General features: G+C 40.1%; 1 protein-coding gene and 1 non-coding gene across 2 annotated transcripts in view; one reads left to right on the top strand and one right to left on the bottom strand.

Moving 5' to 3' along the window:
* The window catches only part of KCNAB1 (potassium voltage-gated channel subfamily A regulatory beta subunit 1), a 427,972-nt gene that overhangs the window by 353,014 nt on the left and 51,072 nt on the right, over nucleotides 1–23,886 (bottom strand). The gene's annotated exons all lie outside the window — the stretch shown is intronic.
* On the top strand, nucleotides 14,645–14,779 carry LOC117197492 (small nucleolar RNA SNORA70). Its single transcript, XR_004478139.1, has one exon. It is a non-coding gene; the product is annotated as a small nucleolar RNA SNORA70 (small nucleolar RNA).

Here is a 23,886-nt window from a genome sequence, read left to right as displayed (position 1 = left end):
TCTTCAATAATTGGTGCTGGGAAAACTGGACAAGTACATGTAAAAGCATGAGATTAGAACACTCCCTAACACCATACACAAAAATAAGGTCAAAATGGATTAAAGACCTAAATGTAAGGCCGGAAACTATCAAACTCTTAGAGGAAAACATAGGCAGAACACTCTATGACATCAATCACAGCAAGATCCTTTTTGACCCACCTCCCAGAGAAATGGAAATTAAAAACAAAAATAAACAAATGGGACCTAATGAAACTTCAAAGCTTTTGCACAGCAAAGGAAACCATAAACAAGACCAAAAGACAACCCTCAGAATGGGAGAAAGTATTTGCAAATGAAGCAACTGACAAAGGATTAATCTCCAAAATTTACAAGCAGCTCATGCAGTTCAATAACAAAAAAACAAACAACCCAATCCAAAAATGGGCAGAAGACTAAATAGACATTTCTCCAAAGAAGATATACAGACTACCAACAAACATATGAAAGAATGTTCAACATCATTAATCATTAGAGAAATGCAAATCAAAACTACAATGAGATATCACCTCACACCGGTCAGAATGGCCATCATCAAAAAATCCAGAAACAATAAATGCTGGAGAGGGTGTGGAGAAAAGGGAACCCTCTTGCACTCCTGGTGGGAATGTGAATTGGTACATCCACTATGGAGAACAGTATGGAGGTTCCTTAAAAAACTACAAATAGAACTGGGCTTCCCTGGTGGCGCAGTGGTTGAGAGTCCGCCTGCCAATGCAGGGGACGCGGTTTCGTGCCCCGGTCCAGGAAGATCCCACATGCCACGGAGCAGCTAGGCCCGTGAGCCATGGCCAATGAGCCTGCGCATCCGGAGCCTGTGCTCCGCAACGGGAGAAGCCACAACAGTGAGAGGCCCGTGTACCGCAAAAAAAACACAAAAAACAAAAAAAACCTACAAATAGAATTACCATATGACCCAGCAATCCCACTACTGGGCATATACCCTGAGAAAACCATAATTCAAAAAGAGTCATGTACCAAAATGTTCATTGCAGCTCTATTTACAATAGCCAGGAGATGGAAACAACCTAAGTGTCCATGATCGGATAAATGCATAAAGAAGATGTGGCACATATATACAATGGAATATTACTCAGCCATAAAAAGGAACGAAATTTAATTATTTGTCGTGAGGTGGATGGACCCAGAGTCTGTCATACAGAGCGAAGTAAGTCAGAAAGGAAAAGACAAATACCGTATGCTAACACATATATATGGAATCTATGGGGGAAAAAAATGTCGTGAAGAACTCAGGGGTAAGACGGGAATAAAGACACAGACCGCTAGAGAATGGACTTGAGGATATGGGGAGGCGGAAGGGTAAGCTGTGACTAAGTGAGAGATTGGCATGAACATATATACACTACCAAATATAAAATAGATAGCTAGTGGGAAGCAGCGACATAGCATAGGGAGATCAGCTCGGTGCTTTGTGACCACCTAGAGGGGTGGGATACAGAGGGTGGGAGGGAGGGAGATGCAAGAGGGAGGAGATATGGGAACATATGTATATGTATAACTGATTCACTTTGTTATAAAGCAGAAACTAACACACCATTGTAAAGCAGTTATACTCCAATAAAGATTAAAAAAAAAAAAAAAGAAACATCATGTGGTTCAGCATGAGCTTGTCAAGTGGGAAAGAGTGAAACTGGATGAGAAATTAGGCCAGGAGGTGAAGCCCAATGAAAGGGAATCTACTTTGTGCTAAAGAGTCTAGACTTGAGGGGGAGGAGGAGTTGGAGGAAGGTGGTCAAAAGGTACAAACTCCCAGTTATAGAATAAACAAGTACCAGGGATGTAAAGTTCAAAATGATGACTACAGTTAACACTGTGGTATGATACATTTGATAGTAGTTAAGAGAGTAGATCCTAAAAGTTCTCATCACAAGGAAAAAAGACTTTTGTTTTTGTTTTTAATCAATATGAGATGATGGATGTTCACTAATTTTATTGTGGTAATAATTTCATGATGTATGTAAGTCAAATAATTATGTTGTATACTTTAAACATGTAAAGTGCTGTATGTCAATTATATCTCAATAAAACTGAGGGTGGGGGGAGAATCTAGACTTGAATCTGGAAGCCAAGGAAGTCACTGATGGATTTTAAGTACAGGAGTGACATGTTTTGATTGGTGTTTGAAATCGCTGGCTTCACTGTAGATGACGGAGTAAAATGAGGGAAGACAGATCAGGCTTTGCAGTGGTTACGGTAAGAAGTAATGAGATTAAATCTAGATGTGAGAGGTCATTAGGAAATAGCATAGATGGGACTTAATAACTTATTGCGTGCTCATGGGGCAGGGGTTGGGATGAAGGATGAGTCCAGCAGGATGCCCAGGATTCTAACCTAGCAATGATTTACCTCATGGTATTCTTTTCCAAGAATAAGCCTTAGTTGGGGAGGTTCAAGAAGCGGACTGGGGGTGAGGAGGTAATAGAATAATTCATTTCATTTTGGATGTACTGAGTTGAAATGACTGTGGGTCATTCAGGTAGAAATACCCAATTGGCAGATAATAATAATATGGATCTGGCTGTCAGAAGAGACAATTGGACAAGAGAAAAATATTTCAGAGCTATGAGTTACATGTGGTAGTTCACCTACCAAGGGTGCAGATGAGATAACTCATGGGGAATTAGAAAGGGGAAAGGAAAGCCAAGGTGAGCATGAAGCTCTGAGGAGTACCAATGTTAGATGATCAGTGAAGAAACAGGACCCGTCAGACAGAATTCAAAGAGGGAGTCAAAGGGGCTGAGATGGGTCAGGAAAGCAATATCCGAAAAGTTAAGAGAGGTGCACCAAAATGATGGAGAGTTCAAAACAAGGCCTGAAACCTCTCTTGTGGCTCTTAAGAAAAGCACACATCACCTTTTCGAGGGCAGTGTTTTGGAGTGATGGAGGTTGCAAACTAGAATGGAAGGAGGTGAGAGCCTGAATAGAAAGACTATTTCCCAGTAATATAAAGTTAATAATGTTGCTCATGGTAAACATTTTGAATAATACCAAAAAAGTAAAAAGAAGGAATGCAAATTAACTATAACCCCCCCATAATCATTACTAACACTTTAGTGTACAACTCTTTAATCTCTTTCCTAATAAAAATTTTCACATAATTTAATAATCTTTCATATACTCCTATCTCTCCCCCAAATTCTTGATCCACAGTTTCAAACTCCTTCCCATTGAACATCTAACTTACATTCTAAATTTAGTTCCACATCTTCAGTCCCAAGTAGAACCCCCCCCATCCAACCCCCCCGCCCCCGCCCTGCCCTGACTTTGCTCTTCCAGTTAATGACAAGACCATTCTTTGACTCAAGCCTTGGAGCCACCTTTGACTCCTTCTTCCATGTCAACTCCCACAGCCAATTAGGCACCAAGGTCAGTGAGTTAAACCCCTGTGGTATTTCTCTGATTCATCTGTTCTTTGTGTACCCACCATGTTGATGAGCTCCCTCACTCATAACCTCATCTCTCCGTGACTAGACTTCTGGATAAGCCCCCTAGATGACCTCCTTGCTTCCTGTCGCTATTCTTTCTTACTGCTTGATTGACAGTCCCCGAGTACCACATTATCAAGTCACTCTCCTGATGGAGACTTTCAGTGGCTTCCCATTGCCCACCAAAGTAAGCACCAACTTCCCACCCCAGCATTCAGGATTCCCCGAAATGTAATTTATTCTCCATCTAAATACTCCCACAAATATATTTCATATTTTTCCCTTCTAAACCCTGACTCTCCTTCTTTTGATAGTTTACCTACCCATCTGTTGTAGGTTGAATTGTGTCTTCCCCAAATTCATATGTTGAAGTCCTAACACTGAGTACCTCAGAATGTGTCTGTATTTGAAGATCTGGCCTTTAAAGAGGTAGTTAAGATAAAATGAGGTCATATGGGTGGGCCCTCATCCAATATTACTAATGTCCTTAAAAGAAGAGGAGATTATGATGCAGACCTAGGGACAGCCCTGTGAGGACACAGCAAGAAGGTGTCTCTAAGTCAAGGAAAGAGGCTGCCAAAGAAACCAAACCTGCCAACACCTTGCTCTTGGACTTTTAGCCTCCAGGACTGTGAGAAAATAAACTTTTGCTGTTCTTTTCTGTTGTTGGTACTTTATTGTGGCTGCCTAGCAAACTAGTGTACCACCCTTCAAGGTCCACATCTGTTTTCAAATTCTCCACATGACATTTTCTGTTCTCTCTCCTTGGGACTTATATGACCTTCTGTTACTGCTTATTTGCTTATTTATTTGCTTATTCGTCCTTCTGTGTGGTATCTGGGATTCTGCCTCATCCCCCACAAGAGACTACTTTTTATTCATCTCTAAGGCATCATTGTGCCTAACTCAGAGCCTTGCAAGTGGTAAGTATTCAAAAACCACATACTGGATTGTAGTAAAAAGAATTTTATTGCAGAATAATTCATTTAAATATTTCTGTATTCCAAAAAAAAAAGGAACAAGATAAATCATTGTAAGCAGTAACAAAAATGTCATACATTTTCTAGAAACTCTGCAGGTACTAAGCATTTTCCTCTGACACTGAATATCCAAGGAAAGAAAGTTATTAGGCAAACCAAAATAAATATCTATTATTTTAAAAGTGTAGATAGGTAAGTTTTTCCCTTTTTACACTGTAACATGCTATAAGTCCATGGCTAGTCAGTGTAGCAGAGTGAAACAAGCATTCATTTATGAGTCAGACTAACCTGGTTCCACACCTGGCTCTGCCATTTACTGGCTATATAACCATTATTAGAGTAGCTCACCTCTCCAACTCTGCTTCCTTCCCTGTAGGATGGAAATGTCCAAAACTGTTTTATAGGATTGCTGTGAGGAGTGAATTAGAAATAAGATTAGAGAACCTGGTTGGAGTCCCAGCTTTCCACCATTATCAGCTAAGTGACCTGTGACAAATTACTCAATCGCTCTAAGCCTAAATTTTCTCAACTATAAAAGGAGGATGATGATAATAATATTTCCAAGCTAATAAGGCTGATGACTTGGGTGCCTGAAACAGTCTATAGTCAATATATGTCAAGTAATATAATAAGTCAATATTAAAGTGTCTAATGCAGAGCCTACCACATAGAGGATATCCAATAAGTAGCACTTTTATTATTATTACTTTTGCCAGGAGGATTTACATCAAAAATACAACTACTATCATGAGGGAAAAGTAGTCTTTTACTACATCCAATTATAGTTTCTAAGGGAGGACTCTAGTATTTGAAGGAATTTAATCTTCTCCCAAATGAAACTGGTTTTGAGCTAGAGCACTGACACCACAATATGTAATCTCATCACTTTTAATCTCTTCTACTGATAGCTTTGGTGTCTGTGGTTACCGCCCTCTTTTAGCGGCCAGAACTCTACATGATAGAGTTATTTCATGCAATGGTAGACAGAGAGATAAAGCTCTTGGTGAAACTGGCTCAGTTATATGACAAAATGGGCTGTTCCCTCAGCCTAAAACACTGATATGTGACTGGGCCCCTCAGCATGAAGCCACAAGAGCATTCAGACAGAAAAACTCCAGAAGGGTCCAAACTAGGGAATAACAAAGGATATTTAAAAATTTTATCTTTTGTTTTCTAAGGTTTATACACCCCTTTCTGGAATACAGAGGAAAAGCATAAATGGACAATAATTTTTTTCAATAGTTAGTACTTACATATGGGTTTTGGTATTAGCACAGGACTATTAACTCTCTTATCAAATCTCCGTGTCAAGCACATAATAAAAGCTTAGTAAATATTCCTTGAATTTCAATTAATCACTAAATTAATATCTATTTCAATGACTTCAGTAAAATAAAATCTTAGATAATGTGCCAATCAGAATGGGACAACAGGAATTCATCACATTATCTGCTTAAAAAAGTAACTAATGAGAAATAAACTTATTGCATCCAAACAACATTTATTCTGTATCTATAATATGCCAAGTACATAGGCTTTCAACAAATAAAGATATGTTAGATTCTCTATCCTCTCAAGAGGATTAAATAGATAAATCCTCAATTCAAAGGGCTCTCAAGGAAAAGAGAATTCTAGAAGGGCTCTCCTCCCTTCCCACCACCTTCCTCCATGAACAGTGGGGCAAAGTTGTAAGAAAGGGAAAGCCCAGCTTCTGGCCTTCTCTGTCCCGCTATCCCTCTTCTTCTCTCCACTAGCTCTTGGCGGAGTAGCCTCTGACTTTGTGCAGTGGAATTTCTGGAGCGAAACCTCAGAGTCATAGAACACTGGAGCCAGAGGCCATCTTAGAGGTCTCCTTGCCCTGTGGTTCTCAAACCCTTGGGGGCGTATCAGCTCACTTGTGGATATCTTTCAAAACAACATTTGCCTGTCCCCCCAGGCTCAGATATGTCCTGGATGGTGTGAGGGGTAAAATATGCCTGCAGCACTGTCCCCAGTTGAGAACCACTGGTAAAACCCGAGATTTTGACATAGTCCACAGGAAACACGAGGAACCTGCCCAAGATCACAGTGGAACCTCAAATCCAGGTCTGTTTACTCCAAACACTAATCCTTCTCTAACCCTGGAATCCCAAGTTGAGCTTTAGGAAGTCTGGTGACCCTCCTAAAATTGTATACAAAATTTGGATATGTGTGAATATGTACATTTAACTGGGGATAGGGTCCATGGCTTTTAACAAACTCTCAAAAAGATCCATCACCCAAAAATTTAAGAAACGTAAGTTCAAATTTGCATTGGCTGCTTCCCAGGCAATTCTGCAAAATGTCTGGGTAGAGTAAGGCAGGGCCAGCTATGTTTGACTGGGGGTTAAAACCCTCACATCATGAGATATGAAGAATGCAGTATGAGCCCCGCTGTATAAGAACTCCTCAGTGTACCCCTGGACTTTTGTCTGAATTCTCCTTATTAGATATAATTATGTATATAATAAAATATATAATTAGTTTTCCCTATTTGAATACTGATGCCCCTGGAGAAATAAAACAAGTCATTACCACACGCAACGGAGATGAAGTCATCATATAGCTTCCCAAGGAGGGAGCTACGGAGGAGCTGAAAGCAGATTTGGAGGATGTGAAGGAGGCAGTGGGACCGCAGGGACACCACACCCAGAGGAACGGGGACAGCCTGACAGAGAAAGGAGCATGAAAATAGGAGACAAGTGGGCCTCAAAAGCCCAGAGCATCCCTGTTTTCCTTTAATGACAGCCCTGCAAGATATAAATCTAAACCCACTGCAAAAGATCAGAAGTCTAAAGAGCAAACTGATTATTTGACTGAGACCACTCTAAGCCCTGTGGCATTCTCCATCAAACAAATAAATAGGTAAGTAAAAAATAAATAAATCACATGACAGCCAGAGAAACATCATGTTGCCCTGAAGGATTCCACTAGCACCTGACAGCTAGAAGCTGGCACATCGTCTAGAAATGAGAGCTCACTGAAGATGCCCCCTCATTGGCAGCCCAAGCCATGTGGCTTCCCACTGCCTCTTTACATGCCTGCATCAGTGGCTCCATGCCTTCTGCTCTCACCGATCTGTGAGACCCAGAGAGCCAGCAGAAGCAACCACGTTTGCTAAATAATCCGCTACTCCAGCCCTTTGGACCTTACCCACACCTTACACTTAGGGGCAGTTAGCCACCTGTACACAACCTACAGAGGGATTTGGCAGATCACTGCGGGAAAAATTTTATTCTCTTGAGTGCCATAGACCCTGCTGATGAGTCACCCCCTGACAGCTGTTTGCACAGCTAAAGAGCTCCTCCTGCTGAATTCTCATCAAGGAGCTAGCTGTGAAAAGCAGCTCCCCCTTATAAGCCCTGCATGTAGTACACTGTCAGCCACACAATGTTTCTAATTCTTACCTGGGAACAATCCATTAAAAATTAGTTATTACTTGAAGGGAGCAAAGATAGAAAATACCAAGTATTTAGTCCCTAAAATTATGTTAAGTGCATTAGAGACAAGAACTCTAGACTTGAGCAATATCTTTGTTCCCAAATGCACAAGGTGTTAGGTTCTCCAGAGAGACAGAACCAATAGGAGATGTGTGTGTATGTATCCAGAGAGAGAGAGAGAATATATACATATATATGTGTATATATATATTTACATATAAAGAGATTTATTATAAAGAATTGCTTCATGTGATTATGAAGGCTGAAAAGTTCCACAATCTGTCATCTGAAAGCTGGGGACCCAGGACAACTGGTGCTATAGATCCAAGTCCAAAGGCCCAAGAACCAGGAGGGCCCATGATGTAAGTCCCAGTCTGAGGACAGGAGAAGACCAATGTCTCAGTTCAAGCAGCCAAGCAGAAAGCAAATTCTCCCTTTCTCTGCCTTTTGGATCTATTCAAGCCCTCAAATGACTGAATGCTGTCCACTCACTTTGAGGAGGGCTTTACTCAGTCTACCGATTCAAATGCTAATCTCTGCTTGAAACACACTCACAGACAAACCCAGAAACAATGTTTAAACAAATATGTGGACATTTTTTGGCCCATCAAGATGACACATAAAATTAATCATCACTTACACCTTGTGGCACTTCTGTCAGTTACATAGACTGTTAATGCTGGAGGAGACTGGAGTTAATGCTCTCATTTAAAGGTGGAGAAACTGAGGTTCCTAGTGAAGTTAAGAGACAGAATCTCACAGACATTTGATGGACATGCTGGAAATAAAACCCAGATGGACTATGCCATTTTTTTTCTTACCACCACAGTATGATAATTGTTCTTATTACCCAAATAATTCATCACCCATTTCTGGTGCATTTAACATTTTTAATTAATTGCTTAAAACTAGGAAGAGTCCTCCTTCCAGAAGATAATATTTTCTTCCTTTTTTCTCCTCCTCTTCCCATTGCCTTGCCATGTTCCCCATCATTCTTTCATCTCAGAAACACTCTGGCCAACTCATCAGCCATCTTGATAACAGTTCTGTTGCCTCCCAACAGTGAAACCAGGGGTGCACTTCTTAAGACATCATAGATGTGCTATGAGAAAAGTGCTGAGTCCATTTCTACTGGACAAATTTCACGGCAGGGTTTTGTAACCAGGTCCCTTACCCCTCTCAGAAGTTGACTACAGTGGGTTGAGGTATCTGACATTCAGACCTTCTTCCAGGCTTTTCTTTCCCTTCAGAGAAGCATTCTTTGCTAGACAACTCTTGTCAGGTGCTTTTGATGAGCCCTCCGTATCTTTCCCCAGCCCAAACCTTTACATCCAGAGGTGTCGATGAAGTCGTGTGGGGCTACAAAGACAGGCTGGAACCACTCTATCTTGAAAAGCATCAGAAGCCCTTAGCTCTTTCTATGATTGGTAAGGCCCAGGCTCAGAGAGTCTTCCCAGCCTCTGATATCACCCACAGGACGTTCCAAATCTCACCTTAGTCCTTTGGCCAGAGAGTCTTATCTCCCAGTCTTATCTTCCTACGTGACTTCACGATGACTGCATCAGTTTACCTAGAAAGGCCTCTATCTTCCCTCAGTGACCACTTGCCACTGACCACTGGCCTAGATATGTGACCAACCACGTCACCATTCTTAATTCCCCTTTAAAGAATGTCATTTAAGTATACAATAGGGCAATGCTTAAAAACTGTTATGAAACTCCACTGTCCCTCTGCCTGTTACACCCCACCAGAGGGAATTAGAGTGTGTTTGCTCACAGCTTCTGATGAATACAGATACCAAGAAAATCACCAGGTTTATGGGTGAATCCACCGGGCATCAAATATTCATCTTTCTCCTAGTTCAAGAATTTTTCTCAAAATATCTTTGAATCATATATATATATATATATATCTTTTTTTTAAATTCTATGTACTGGGCATATTGCCAAGAAATACAAAATCCAGTCTTCTGTGTCCAGGTTGAGCTGAAAAGCATTTTTAAAAGTGTTTGTGATAACATTTCTTATTAAAGAACCTCCTTGCCTGGCACACACTCACATTCTCAAATACATTCTACTCCCCCAAATCTCTGGCGACTTGGTCCAATTGAATAAATACAAAGATTAGGGTCTGTGGTTTGTGAGGGAAGCTTACAAGATGGAATCCACCGTAGGCTGGGCTTTTTTGTCATTGATTTCAAAGGGAATTTTCAGAAACAGACTGTCCAAAGAGAACAATTGGTTATGCACTTAAAGATTGCAGGCTCTGCACATTTTCAGCTCTCTGGGGAGTGGGGTGGTGGTGGGGAATGGAGAGCCCTTGAAATAAGTGCTCAGAGCACTGCAGTACATACACACTGGACTCTTCCTTGTGATTGGTTTATTCAAAGTGGAAAATGTTATGCAAACACAAAGAACTGTCTTCAGGGAGGACATATTTCACATTCTTGTCCTTTAATGGGCCTAATGATATAAAATTGCATAAAATAAGTATTGCCACTAAATGAAAAGTACAAATCTCTTCCCTTCTTGCTATCCCATTTCCCTCAAGGAGACTTTCAAGCACTCTGCTTTATATAGCCTGTGCTAATTTCTCCATAGCCAAAGGACCACTGGGGAGAAATTTATATCTAAAATATAGACATATGTATTAGGATTCCTCAGGAAAGCTATGATTCAATGACATTTATAGGGGGGGAGAAACCAATATAGACCATTCTTACTCTTACAATGATGTTTCTGGAAAGGGTATCGTAGATCAAAATGATATAAGTGGCAACCGATTTAAGTGTGTGTATATGTTTGTGTGTGTTAAGTTTCTGACTGATCTGATGCTCAGATTTGATAGAAATGGCCCTAAACAACATATTTAACCAATGATAATTTTTTTTTCCTCAGGTAGATCACACAAAGGTAAGGACAACATAATTGGGTAAGCATAGAAACTCTGAGCAGATAGTGTGCAATAACCTTTGAATCATGCCTCAGGAAGTGTCCTCGCAGGCATGTTTTGTTCAGTTCACCCCCAGAGAGCAGTATGTGGAATTCCTCTCTTTACCCCAGTTTGGATAAGAGACTTAGCTGATCAGAAAACACAGTGTGCTCAGATCCAAGAGAAACAGAAAGCTGGGACCTTGTGAGCCCAGAGAGAAGCCGTTCTCGGGATAAGCAGCCTGCAGCAGTCAAGGGAAAAGGGGCCTCTTTGGAAATGAGGTTGATTAGGATATTGTGCTTAAAACAAACTTTGAACGAGACTAAAAGCAAAGGCCATTTAGAAATAGTCAAATATCCCATGTGGCAAGAACAGCTCAAGAAGCAAAATTCAAACAGAACAAGAATAGAAACTGTTCTCTAAGGGGTTTTGCCAGTTCCTTCTTGAAGAGGGACAGAACATCAGTGTTTGTTGTATATAATGAGGCTTAAAATCACTGCATGTGGTTTCGATTATACAGAGTAGGTCCAAGTATTTTCAACTCATTCTTTTTTCATCTTCCTAAGGTCCAGTGCAACATCTCTAGATGAAGATATTGGGGCTGAATGACCCTTATTTGTCACTTGTCTGGTGAACTTAAGATTCTGACTCTGAGAGTGAGCTCACTAGGGAAGTATCACTCTTTACAAAATGTTGCTTTAAGGGCTTATTTATGTCTTGGGCTACTATTAGATACAAATGGATAATATAAAGATTTAAGTGTATAAAAATCAATTTAACAATGTAGCATGATAATAAGTCATGTAAAATTGTTTTATATGATATAGTATAAAAGTGTTTCATAGAACACTCATTCTTTGCCTTATTCCTACTGGAAAAGAAATGACAGATGAAGGAGCACTTTCATTAGAGTCTCGGAATTAAGAAGTTCTTCTTTCAACAAGATTTTCATAGAAATGTGGAAAAAGTAACCAGGGCACCTTGATTACTAAGAAACTGATCTGGGAATTCTTGTTTACCTGCCTTCCATTTACCAGTATAAATTTCTATGGAGCAAATGTCCACATTAGAGATTAAGTTTTTGGTGATTTTGCTGTTCTCAAAAGAGGACAATCTCGCCACTGTCTTGAGCTGATTTCTCACCAGCATCTCCAGCTTCATGTGCGTGCTGATGCTATGAAAGGTAAGTGTATGTACTTCTAAAATTCCATTATTCAATACATGTTGATACATGCATGCTGTATTGCCTGAAATAGACACTAAATTTATATTTATTTATTGAATGAATAAATGAATGACTAGATGTGGTAGGTACTCTGCAAGAATGTGAAGAATGTTTAGATGAGTAAGATTTATTGTATATTAGAGATTTAAGATATACTTTTTAATATTTTTACATCTCAATTAGAATGCTTCTTACAGTCAATAGTCAAAATTATCATAGGCAATGGGTCTCTTTCTTAATGCTACACAAATTAACACTGCATCTTACAACTGATGGTATCTTTGATTTGATGATTATGTTATGTCACATATCTGACTGAGAGAACATGGCTTGTGCAAAAACCTTGGACTGGAACCAGAGTGCAGTTTTCCTGACTCTTGGCTGAATATATCGTACCACACCACTTAACATGATAAAAATTTCATAAATAATCCCAATCTGCACTGACTTTTCTTCCTTTTGGTCAAAAAGCTATTTGGTTTAAAACTGGCTGTTTGTTTTTATCAAACATACCAGATCTTACACATTTCAATAGTTTTTCTTCAAAGTAAGCGCCTTTGAAAGTTAGACACTTTTATTCTATTTTGTACTATGTTGTCATAGTACAAAACATCCCTGGGGTTTGTTTGATGTCATTTTCAGAGGAAGTTTATCTGTTAGAAAAGAATGCCAACCTTCTCACTTAGAACAGTAGTACTATTACTTCCTAGAGGGCATTTCAGAAATTTGCAGAAGTGATTTGATTGTAACAATGATTACATTGCCACTGCCTTTTAGTAGGTATAAGTCAGGGACAAGCTTGTGTCTAATCTTTGTTGAAAGCTCCCTACTTTTCCATCCCCTACTCCTTTGGTCCCTGTAAAAAACCTCATATGCCACCCGCCGCAGACATCCCAGCCCACATGGACATCCCAGCCCGTACATCCACACTATCCAGGGAAGAGATCCATAGAAGAGGCTGTACAGGCCCTTCAGGCAGGGAATTCTGGGTATGCAGGTAAGATGGTCCAGAAAGGGGAGCAGCTGGATGGGCACATCCCTTGGGTCCCAAGGACTCTTTGCTCTCTTGGGGTCAAAGTAGGGTCCTGGACTGCCTGGGGCAATACTAGTCATGCTGCCCTGCAGGCACAGCCCAGCACAGCCAAGCAGTGTCTGTCCTGATGACTCCCAAATGTTCTGCCAAACTAAACCACTTCAAACATAAACTGGTTCATAAAAATCCTTAAAAATCTTTATAAGAAGTTACTCAAAAAGCCCAATCTTCTAGAAGGACTTTATTTGGAAGAGAGAAGACTGTATAGAATAAAGATGTTGTCATAAAAATTATCGACCAGGGCTTCCCTGGTGGTGCAGTGGTTGAGAGTTCGCCTGCCGATGCAGGGGACACGGGTTCGTGCCCCGGTCCGGGAGGATACCACATGCCGCGGAGCGGCTGGGCCCGTGAGCCACGGCCGCTGAGCCTGCGCATCCGGAGCCTGTTGCTCCGCAATGGGAGAGGCCACAACAGTGAGAGGCCCGTGTACCGCAAAAAAAAAAAAAATTATCGACCAGTTTATTCACTGAACACATTGTCTACCAATTTCAACTATTCATTTAGTTGGAAAGGTTGTCTGCACAATAGTGCAGGTACCACAAAAGCAAAGAAACTTTGTGCAAACAGCTAACAGATAAGATCTGAAAGCCTTGTAACAGATTTAAAACTACGTAAGTAGTACAGAGATCTCACTGAATTTCATTAATTAGCAGTTTTAAAATATCCCATGTTATTGCCTACTTATATACACATAATTTAAAATTTTCCTAGTGCAATGATAAAAATAATATATTGACATTATTTCTTTGGGGGTTACCTGTTACTTTGCAGTCTTACTCTGTTACTATCCCTCTAGTTCTACCACACCATTTCTTTACAGGTCCCTACGTTACATTACTATTTGTTTTCAAATGCATCCTTTGCTCGCTTTGCCTGTGGATGGCTAAAACCTCCAGGGCCTTTGTCTGTACTAGAACCTGAGTGTGGCCTCCACAGGCCACAGGACCACAAGGCAGGAACTAATGTGCCACCTCATTTCTATTTTTTCCCATAGCATAACACTGAGAATGATTCTCATACTACACTTAAAAGTCAAGCCCAGCATGTTATTTGCCATATTACACTTTCTCATGACTTCTACAATTTATCTTGGCCCATTACCTCTATTTCAGTAAGGTCATTTCCCTTTCTCTTATAATAACGCATGTCACTGAACATCTGCATATGGGAAGAAATGAGGGAGGGAGGTAAACTCCAGCCAGAAGCCGGGCAATTCCCACACCTCAGTTCCCAACATCACAATAGGCTTTCTTTTGTACAACCTAGAAATCCCTCACTACCCTTCAAGGAATCACTCTGTGATCCAGAGGGGAGGAAAGGGCATGTAAGAACACAGTAAACAAGTCCCCAATTCAACAAGATTTGAAATGGTATTCAAAAATGGGAACTGATTATTTGCATTTGAAAACTGAAACAAGGAGTGATCAGAAGTACAAAAGGAAGTAAACCATAAATATAAAAGTAATGTTACTCTGCAGCCAGTTAAGCCAACCATGCTCTTTTCCCCATGGGAGCCCCATGGGCAATGGCCACAAACAGCAGCCTCCTTGGTAGTGTATGCAGCCTTTCGCTCATGTGGGTTGTCCTAAGGGACCTTGGAGACAAGCCTTTCCAGTGGACATTCATGCCTGACCTCATGCTGTCCCCAAACTAGGCTCCAGACATCTATGTGGGGTACCTTTGGAAAGCCCTAGAGCATAGTGGCCAGGGTCCACTTCAGCCAAGTCATCATGTCCATCCAAATCAAGCTGCAGAACAAGGAGCATATGATTGAGGCCCTACTCAGGGCCAAGTTCAAATTCCCTGGCTGCCAGAAGAGCCACATCTCCAAGAAGTGGGGATTTACTAAGTTTAATGCAAGAGAATTTGAGGAGATGGTGGCAGAAAAGGGGCTCATCCCAGATGACTGAGGGATCAAATACATTCCTAATAGTGGCCCCTTGGACAAATGGTAGGCCCTGCACTCATAAGAATCTCAGGGCTGTTCCCACCTTACTCACACCCCCCAACAAATCCTACTTTCCTGTCCAAAAAACAAAAAGAATGTTAAACATAAGTGAAAACATTAAATATACCAAAACAATTGCTCAGAAGAGGAAAACTGAATGCAACATAAATCTGTAGAGGAGTTATGATGTTTGTTAATAGAGCCAACTTTGTGCTGTATTTTGTTAGTTAGGAGCATGAACTCATGAGAAACACAAAGTCCTGCTGATTGTGGGGACCGCTACCTCCTCAGTTCCATCTATTCTGCTCATCTAAGCTCTGTCTCCCCCTTCTCTTGAATCTTCAGGCTGAGACCTTTGGTGCACTGACCACACACAATATCACACATCTGTGTGCACCAGTGACCAGCTAACCCATCCGTCTACTAATCACAGCCCAGCTTACAGTATAATACTTTAGTCACATGTTAGCTGTCATCACGATCTCCTTTCACATCAAAAGGGTTTTAGACAACATCCCCAGGAACAAAAGTATAATCAGCAGCAAAGTTTTTCAATTCTTCCTACTTAAGCATGTGTAATCTATTTTTATTCTACATGCAGGTACAATTCACTCTTCCTTTTCCTGGACTAGCTACAAAAAGAGATGGAATGTCTTAAAATAAAGATTCAATGGTATAAAAAAAATAGGAATTTTTAGTGGGAAATGTCCTGTGAAAGGAGACCTGAGTCCTAGATCCAACTACGTCACTGGGTACTTACTGTGTGACCCAGGTCATGCTAAACAGCACCTTCCTGGACTTGGGTAGAGCAAACACCTTGAGCAACAAAACCCAGCATAATGTTTTTCTCCCTTAAAAAAAAAATCCCAATTCCTTTACAGATCTTTTGTGTTACATTCACCTTTCTTCTTCTGCGCAAATGAACAACTCATACACCAGGCATCATGCTAGATGCCCAGAAAACAAGATGGATATGAACATGGTCCCCACTCCAGATACCTTCAAATCTGGTGAGAGAGATGGTCATGTATACAAATAATTACAAACAGAGGCATGTAGGGAGGAACACAGGTGGAAAATGATCAATTCTTCTTAAGAGAGCTGCCTCATTTGTGACACCAAAACCTTCCCTGCTCGTATGCTCGTATACAGAATGTTGTGAGGATCGAATGGGACACCATATGTGAACGCACTTTCCTGTCTTTCTTATCTGGTCACATCTAAACTGTAGTGTTGGGCAAATTGTCAACAGACAAAGGGGAGATAGGACAATTCATATTTCATATTTCACTACTTTCCATTAGTTCACCATATTTAGGTAATTGATTCTAAAAGGCAGCCTTCCCTGAAGCCAGTGGGTTAAGAATCAGTTAGAACTGAGAAGGATAATATGCAAGACGTTGCAAGCTAGACGCCCAGCATTGACTTTTGTATATTAGCATGCATCATCCAATCCCTCAGTGGGAAGACAGGATAACAAGTGATGAATCACGTTGTAGATCACAAGGTTGTATGCACACTAAATGAATCTTTGTACTGTGGCATCCATGCGACGTTTGGCCTTGATTTATAATTCTGTACAAAGTTCGTCACTGATGGAAAAGGGTAATAAAATAACAAGATAAAGTTTAATTAAAAGTACATCTTCAGGAGATGAGGGGTCTGAGCACAGCTCACAAGAGTGTGACCTGTGGCTCTGGCTCAGGACAGCTGGCTGACCAGGAGCAGGGAGCATGGACCATGGGGAAAGTTTCTCAGGGTTCTTTCCTCCACCAGGCACTGCCAGCAGCCAGCAGGCCCTCATTCCTCAGCCTAATCCTTCGGGTTCCCAGCAGCAGCTGCTGATGGCTGTTCTAACTATCAAGGGAAAAGAGGAGACAAAAGGCCAAAGTGTTTTCTAAGAGGCCATTTCTTTTTGCCTCTTATTAAAAACACCAAGCAGGCCAGCTAGCTGGAGGCACGAACTTCGGGAAGCCATGCTGCCAGCCACAGGCGAAGGGTCATATGCCTATTATGCTGGAACTACTCTACCGGATTCCTGGACTTCTACAAAGGCACTCTCATCCTTGAGTATAACTCTGGGTTCTTCAGGGGCTCCCAGACCACGCTGAAGGATGAGAGCCAGTTTACGAGACACTGCAAGGTCCACAGCCAGGACCAAGGGTACGTCGATGGTGCTACAGATAGCCATTGCCAGAAGAACGACCAAAGACTAGCAAGAATTGTTGAATGAGTGCACAATTTTTGCCGTGTGGCTGACAGCATCTTGGTGCTCCTGCCAGGTGTTAGGCCTGAGCCTCTGAGGTGGAAGAGCCGAGCTCAGGACACTGGACCACCATAGAACTGCTGGCCACACGTAATATCAACCGGCAACACCTCTCCCAGAGACCTCCATCTCAACACTAAGACCCAGCTCCACTCAATGACGAGCAAGCTCCAGTGCTGGAAACCCCACACCAAACAACTAGCAAGACAGGAACACAACCCCACCCATTAGCAGAGAGGCTGCCGAAAATCATACTAAGTTCACACACACCCCAAAACACATCACTGGCCAGAGTCCTGCCCACCAAAAAGACAATATCCAGCCTCATCCACCAAAACACAGGCACCAGTCCCCTCTACCAGAAAGCCTACACAACTCACTGAACCAACCTTACCCACTGGGGGCAGACAACAAACACAACGGGAACTACAAACTTGCAGCCTGTGAAAAGGAAACCCCAAACACGGTAAGTTAAGCAAAATGAGAAGACAGAGAAACACACAGCAGATGAAGGAGAAAGGTAAAAACCCACCAGACCAAACAAATGAAGAGGAAATAGGCAGTCTACCTCAAAAAGATTTCAGAGTAATGATAGTAAAGATGAATCAAAATCTTAGAACTAGAATGGAGAAAATACAAGAAACATTTAACAAGGACCTAGAAGAACTACAGAGCAAACAAACAATGATGAACAACACAATAAACGAAATTTTAAATTCTCTAGAAGGAATCAATAGCAGAATAACTGAGGCAGAAAAACAGATAAGTGACCTGGAAGTTGAAATAGTGGAAATACCTACTGCAGAGCAGAATAAAGACAAAAGAATGAAAAGAATTGAGGACAGTCTCAGAGACCTCTGGAACAATATTAAATGCACTAACATTCAAATTACAGGGGTCCTGGACGAAGAAGAGAAAAAGAAAGGGACTGAGAAAATATTTGAAGAGACTATTGAAAACTTCCCTAATATGGGAAAGGAAATCGTCAATCAAGTCCAGGAAGCACAGAGAGTCCCATACAGGATAAATCAAAGGAGAAACACGAAAGGCACATATTAATTAAACTATCAAAAATTAAATACAAAGAAAAAATATTAAAAGCAGCAAGGGAAAAGCAACAAATAACATACAAGGGAATCCTCATAAGGTTAACAGCTGATCTTTCAGCAGAAACTCTGCAAGCCAGAGGGAGTGGCAGCACATATTTAAAGTGATGAAGGAGAAAAACCTACAACCAAGATTACTCTACCCAGCAAGGATCTCATTCATATTCGGCAGAGAAATTAAAACACTTACAGACAAGCAAAAGCTAAGAGAATTCAGCACCACCAAACCAGCTTTACAACAAACGCTAAAGTAACTTCTCTAGGCAAGAAACACAAGAGAAGGAAAGACCTACAATAACAAACCCAAAACAATTAAGAAAATGGTCATAGGAACATACATATCAATAATTACCTTAAATGTAAATGGATTAAATAGTCTAACCAAAAGACACAGACAGGCTGAATAGATACAAAAACAAGACCCATATATATGCTGTCTACAAGAGACCCACTTCAGACCTACAGACACATACAGACTGAAAGTGAGGGGATGGAAAAATATATTCCATGCAAATGGAAATAAAAAGAAAGCTGGAGCAGAAATTCTCATATCAGACAAAATAGACTTTAAAATAAAGACTATTACAAGAGACAAAGAAGGACACTACATAATGATCAAGGGATCAATCCAAGAAGAAGATGTGACAATTGTAAATATTTCTGCACCCAACATAGGAGCACCTCATTACATAAGGCAAATGCTAACAGCCATAAAATGGGAAATCGACAGTAACACAATCATAGTAGGGGACTTTAACACCCCACTTTCACCAACAGACAGGTCAACCAAAATGAAAATAAATAAGGAACCACAAGCTTTAAATGATACATTAAACAAGATGAACTTAACTGATATTTATAGGACATTCCAACCAAAAACAACAGAATACACATTCTTCTCAAGTGCTCATGGAACATTCTCCAGGATAGATGATATCTTGGGTCACAAATCAATCCTTGGTAAATTTAACAAAATTGAAATTGTATCAGGTATCTTTTTGGACCACAACACTATGAGACTAGATATCCATTACAGGAATAAAACTGTAAAATATACAAAAACATGGAGGCTAAACGATACTCTACTAAATAATCAAGACATCACTGAAGAAATCAAAGAGGAAATCAAAAATTAACTAGAAACAAATGACGATGAAAACATGATGACACAAAACCTATGGGATGCAGCAAAAGCAGTTCTGAGAGGGAAGTTTATAGTAATACAATACTACCTCAAGAAACAAGAAAATCTCAAATAAACAACCTAACTTTACACCTAAAGCAATTAGAGAAAGAAGAACCAAAACAACCAGTTAGCAGAAGGAAAGAAGTCATAAAGATCAGATCAGAAATAAATGAAAAAGGAATGAAGGAAACGCTAGCAAAGATCAATAAAACTAAAAGCTGGTTCTTTGAGAAGATAAACAAAATTGACAAACCATTAGCCAGACTCATCAAGAAAAAAAGGGAGAAGACTCAAACCAACAGGATTAGAAATGAAAAAGGAGAAGTAACAACTGACACTGCAGAAATACAAAGGATCACAAGAGATTACTACAAGCAACACTATGCCAATAAAATGGAAAACCTGGAAGAAATGGACAAATTCTTAGAAAAGCACAATCTTCCGTGACTGAACCAGGAAGCAATAGAAAATATAAACAGACCAATCACAAGCACTGAAATTTAAACTGTGATTAAAAATCTTCCAACAAACAAAAGCCCAGGATCAGAGAGATTCACAGAGGAATTCTATCCAACATTTAGAGAAGAGCTAACACCTCTCCTTTTCAAGCTCTTCCAAAATACAGCAGAGGGAGGAACACTCCCAAACTCATTCTATGAGGCCACCATCACCCTGATACCAAAACCAGACAAAGATGTTACAAAAAAAGAAAACTCAGGCCAATATCACTGATGAACGTAGATGCAAAAATCCTCAATAAAATACTAGCAAACAGAATTCAGCAGCACATTAAAAGGATCATACACCATGATCAAGTGGGGTTTATCCCAGAAATGCAAGGATTTTTCAGTATATGCAAATCAATCAATGTGATAAACCATATTAACCAACAGAAGGAGAAAAACCGTATAATCATCTCAATAGATGCAGAAAAAGCTTTCAACAACATCAACACTCATTGGGGCTTCCCTGGTGGCGCAGTGGTTGAGAGTCCGCCTGCCGATGCAGGGAACACGGGTTCGTGCCCCGGTCTGGGAAGATCCCACATGCCGCGAAGCGGCTGGGCCTGTGAGCCATGGCCGTTGAACCTGCGCGTCCAGAGCCTGTGCTCCGCAACGGAAAAGACCACAACAGTGAGAGGCCCGCGTACCGCAAAAAAAAAAATTAAAAAAATCAACACCCATTTATGATAAAAATCCTCCAGAAAGTAGGCATAGAGGGAACTTACCTCAACATAATAAAGGCCATATATGACAAACCCACAGCCAACATCGTTCTCAATGGTGAAAATCTGAAACCATTTCCATTAGGATCAGGAACAAGACAAGATTGTCCACTCTCACCACTATTATTCAACATAGTTTTGGAAGTTTTAGCCACAGCAGTCAGAGACAAAAAAGAAATAAAAGGAATCTAAATAGGAAAAGAAGAAGTAAAACTGTCACTGTCTGCAGATGACATGATACAATACATAAAGAGTCCTAAAGATGCTACCAGAAAACTACTAGAGCCAATCAATGAATTTGGTAAAATAGCAGGATACAAAATAATGCAGAGAAATCTCTTGCATTCCTATACACGAATGATGAAAACTCTGAAAGAGAAATTAAGGAAACACTCCCATTTACCATTGCAACAAAAAGAATAAAATACCTAGGAATAAACCTACCTAAGGAGACAGAAGACCTATATGCAGAAAACTATAAGACACTGATGAAAGAAATTAAAGACAATAAAAACAGATGGAGAGATATACCATGTTCCTGGATTGGAAGAATCAATTGTGAAAATGATTATACTCCCCAAAGCAATCTACAGATTCAATGCAATCCCTATCAAACTACCAATGGCATTTTTCACAGAACTAGAACAAAAAATTTCACAATTTGTATGGAAACACAAAAGACCCCAAACAGCCAGAGCAATCTTGAGAATGAAAAACGGAGCTGGAGGAATCAGGCTCCCTGACTTCAGACTATACTACAAAGCTACAGTAATCCATACAGTATGGTCCTGGCACAAAAAAAGAAATATTGATCAATGGAACAGGATAGAAAGCCCAGAGATAAACCCACACACATATGGTCAACTAATCTATGACAAAGGAGGCAAGAAAATACAATGGAGAAAAGACAGGCTCTTCAATATGGTGCTGGGAAAACTGGACAGCTATATGTAAAAGAATGAAATTAGAACACTCCCTAACTCCATACACAAAAATAAACTCAAAATGGATTAAAGACCTAAATGTAAGGCCAGACACTATAAAACTCTTAGAGGCAAACATAGGCAGAACACTCTATGACATAAATCACAGCAAGATCTTTTTGACCTACCTCCTAGAGAAAGGGAAATAAAAACAAAAATAAAGAAATGAGACCTAATGAAACTTAAAAGCTTTTGCACAGCAAGGAAACCATAAACAAGATGAAAAGACAACCCTCAGAATGGGAGAAAATATTTGCAAATGAAGCAACTGACAGAGGATTAATCTCCAAAATATACAAGCAGCTCATGCAGCTCAATATCAAAAAACCAAACAACACAATCCAAAAATGGGCAGAAGACCTACATAGACATTTCTCCAAAGAAGATATACAGATTGCCAACAAACACATGAAAGGATGCTCAATGTTACTAATCATTAGAGAAATGCAAATCAAAACTACAAAGTATCACCTCACACCAGTCAAATGGCCATCATCAAAAAGTCTACACACAATAAATGCTAGAGAGGGTGTGGAGCAAAGGGAACCCTCTTGCACTGTTGGTAGGAATGTAAATTGATACAGCCACAATGGAGAACAGTGTGGAGGTTCCTTAAAAAACTAAACAATCCCACTACTGGGCATATACCTGGAGAAAACCATAATTCAAAGAGTCATGTACCACATTGTTCATTGGAGCACTATTTACAATAGCCAGGACATGGAAGCAACCTAAATGTCCATCAACAGATGAACTGATAAAGAAGATGTGGCACATATATACAATAGAATATTACTCAGCCATAAAAAGAAATGAAATTGAGTTATTTGTAGTGAGGTGGATGGACCTAGAGTCTGTCATACAGAGTGAAGTAAGTCAGAAAGGGAAAAACAAATACCATATGCTAACACATATATATGGAATCTAAAAAAAAAAAAAAAATTGGTTCTGAAGAACCTAGGAGCTGGACAGGAATAAAGACACAGGGAGATCAGCTCGGTGCTTTGTGACCACCTAGAAGGGTGGGATAAGGAGGGTGGGAGGGAGACACAAGAGGGAGGGGATATGAGGATATATGTGTATGTATAGCTGATTCACTTGGTTATACGGCAGCAACTAACACAACAATGTAAAGCAATTATACTCCAATAAAGATGTTTAAAAAAAGTAAAAATAAAAACACCAAGCAGATAGTTTCTAAAAAAAAAAAAAAAAGAAAGTACTTCTTCAGGTAAATGTCTACACCCAGCAAAAAGTTATGGCCGGATTTGAACTGACAAGAATAAAGACAAAATTCATATTTTTCTTTCCCTAATTTTAGGGTTCAGCTGGTACCAGGAATCTGTTCACTGTGGTAATTTGATCACCAAGGCCAAATAATACTTCTCATTGACTTGAAAAATAGCTGAACATGTAGAGTAGCATAAATGCTTTTTGGTGAGGCACATTCTGACATCTTCTCCGTAGAAGAGTTTTATTTACAAGTTACTAAATCAACCTTACTGCCAGGTAGTAATTTGATACTTAATGATCATTATTCCTATACTTTCACCATGAGGTTGACATGATGGTTAACCAGAGCCCCCACTACTTGGCTTGGCTCAAGGTAGGGGACTATGTGAAAATTTTTTAATAACATAGTTCATTTGAAAACCTGTAATAAAATTCATAAAAGCAAAGACAACCTTACAGAGTTTGAGTCTGAGATTCCTGCCTTGAGTTGCTATTTTAATGCAGGGCTATTCTATTGGATGATGGAGATGTTCTGTATCTTCACTGTCCAGTACAGTAGCCATTATCCTCATGTGAATGTTAAGCACTTGACTGTGGCTAATGCTACCTGAGGAACTGAATTTTAATTTTAATTTTAATTGAATTTAATGTCAATTAACTAACTTATACAGCCACGTGTGACTAGTGGCTACCATATCGGATAGCACAGTATGAGTTCTGTTCTCAAACACTACTGACTCCACCACATTTAAATTTAAGTATTAAAA

This window comes from Orcinus orca, chromosome 5, assembly GCF_937001465.1.
Source record: "Orcinus orca chromosome 5, mOrcOrc1.1, whole genome shotgun sequence".
NCBI classification, from domain to species: Eukaryota; Metazoa; Chordata; class Mammalia; order Artiodactyla; family Delphinidae; genus Orcinus; species Orcinus orca.
The sequence above is the reverse complement of the archived record's forward strand: the minus strand, read 5'-3'. Positions and strand labels throughout refer to the sequence as shown.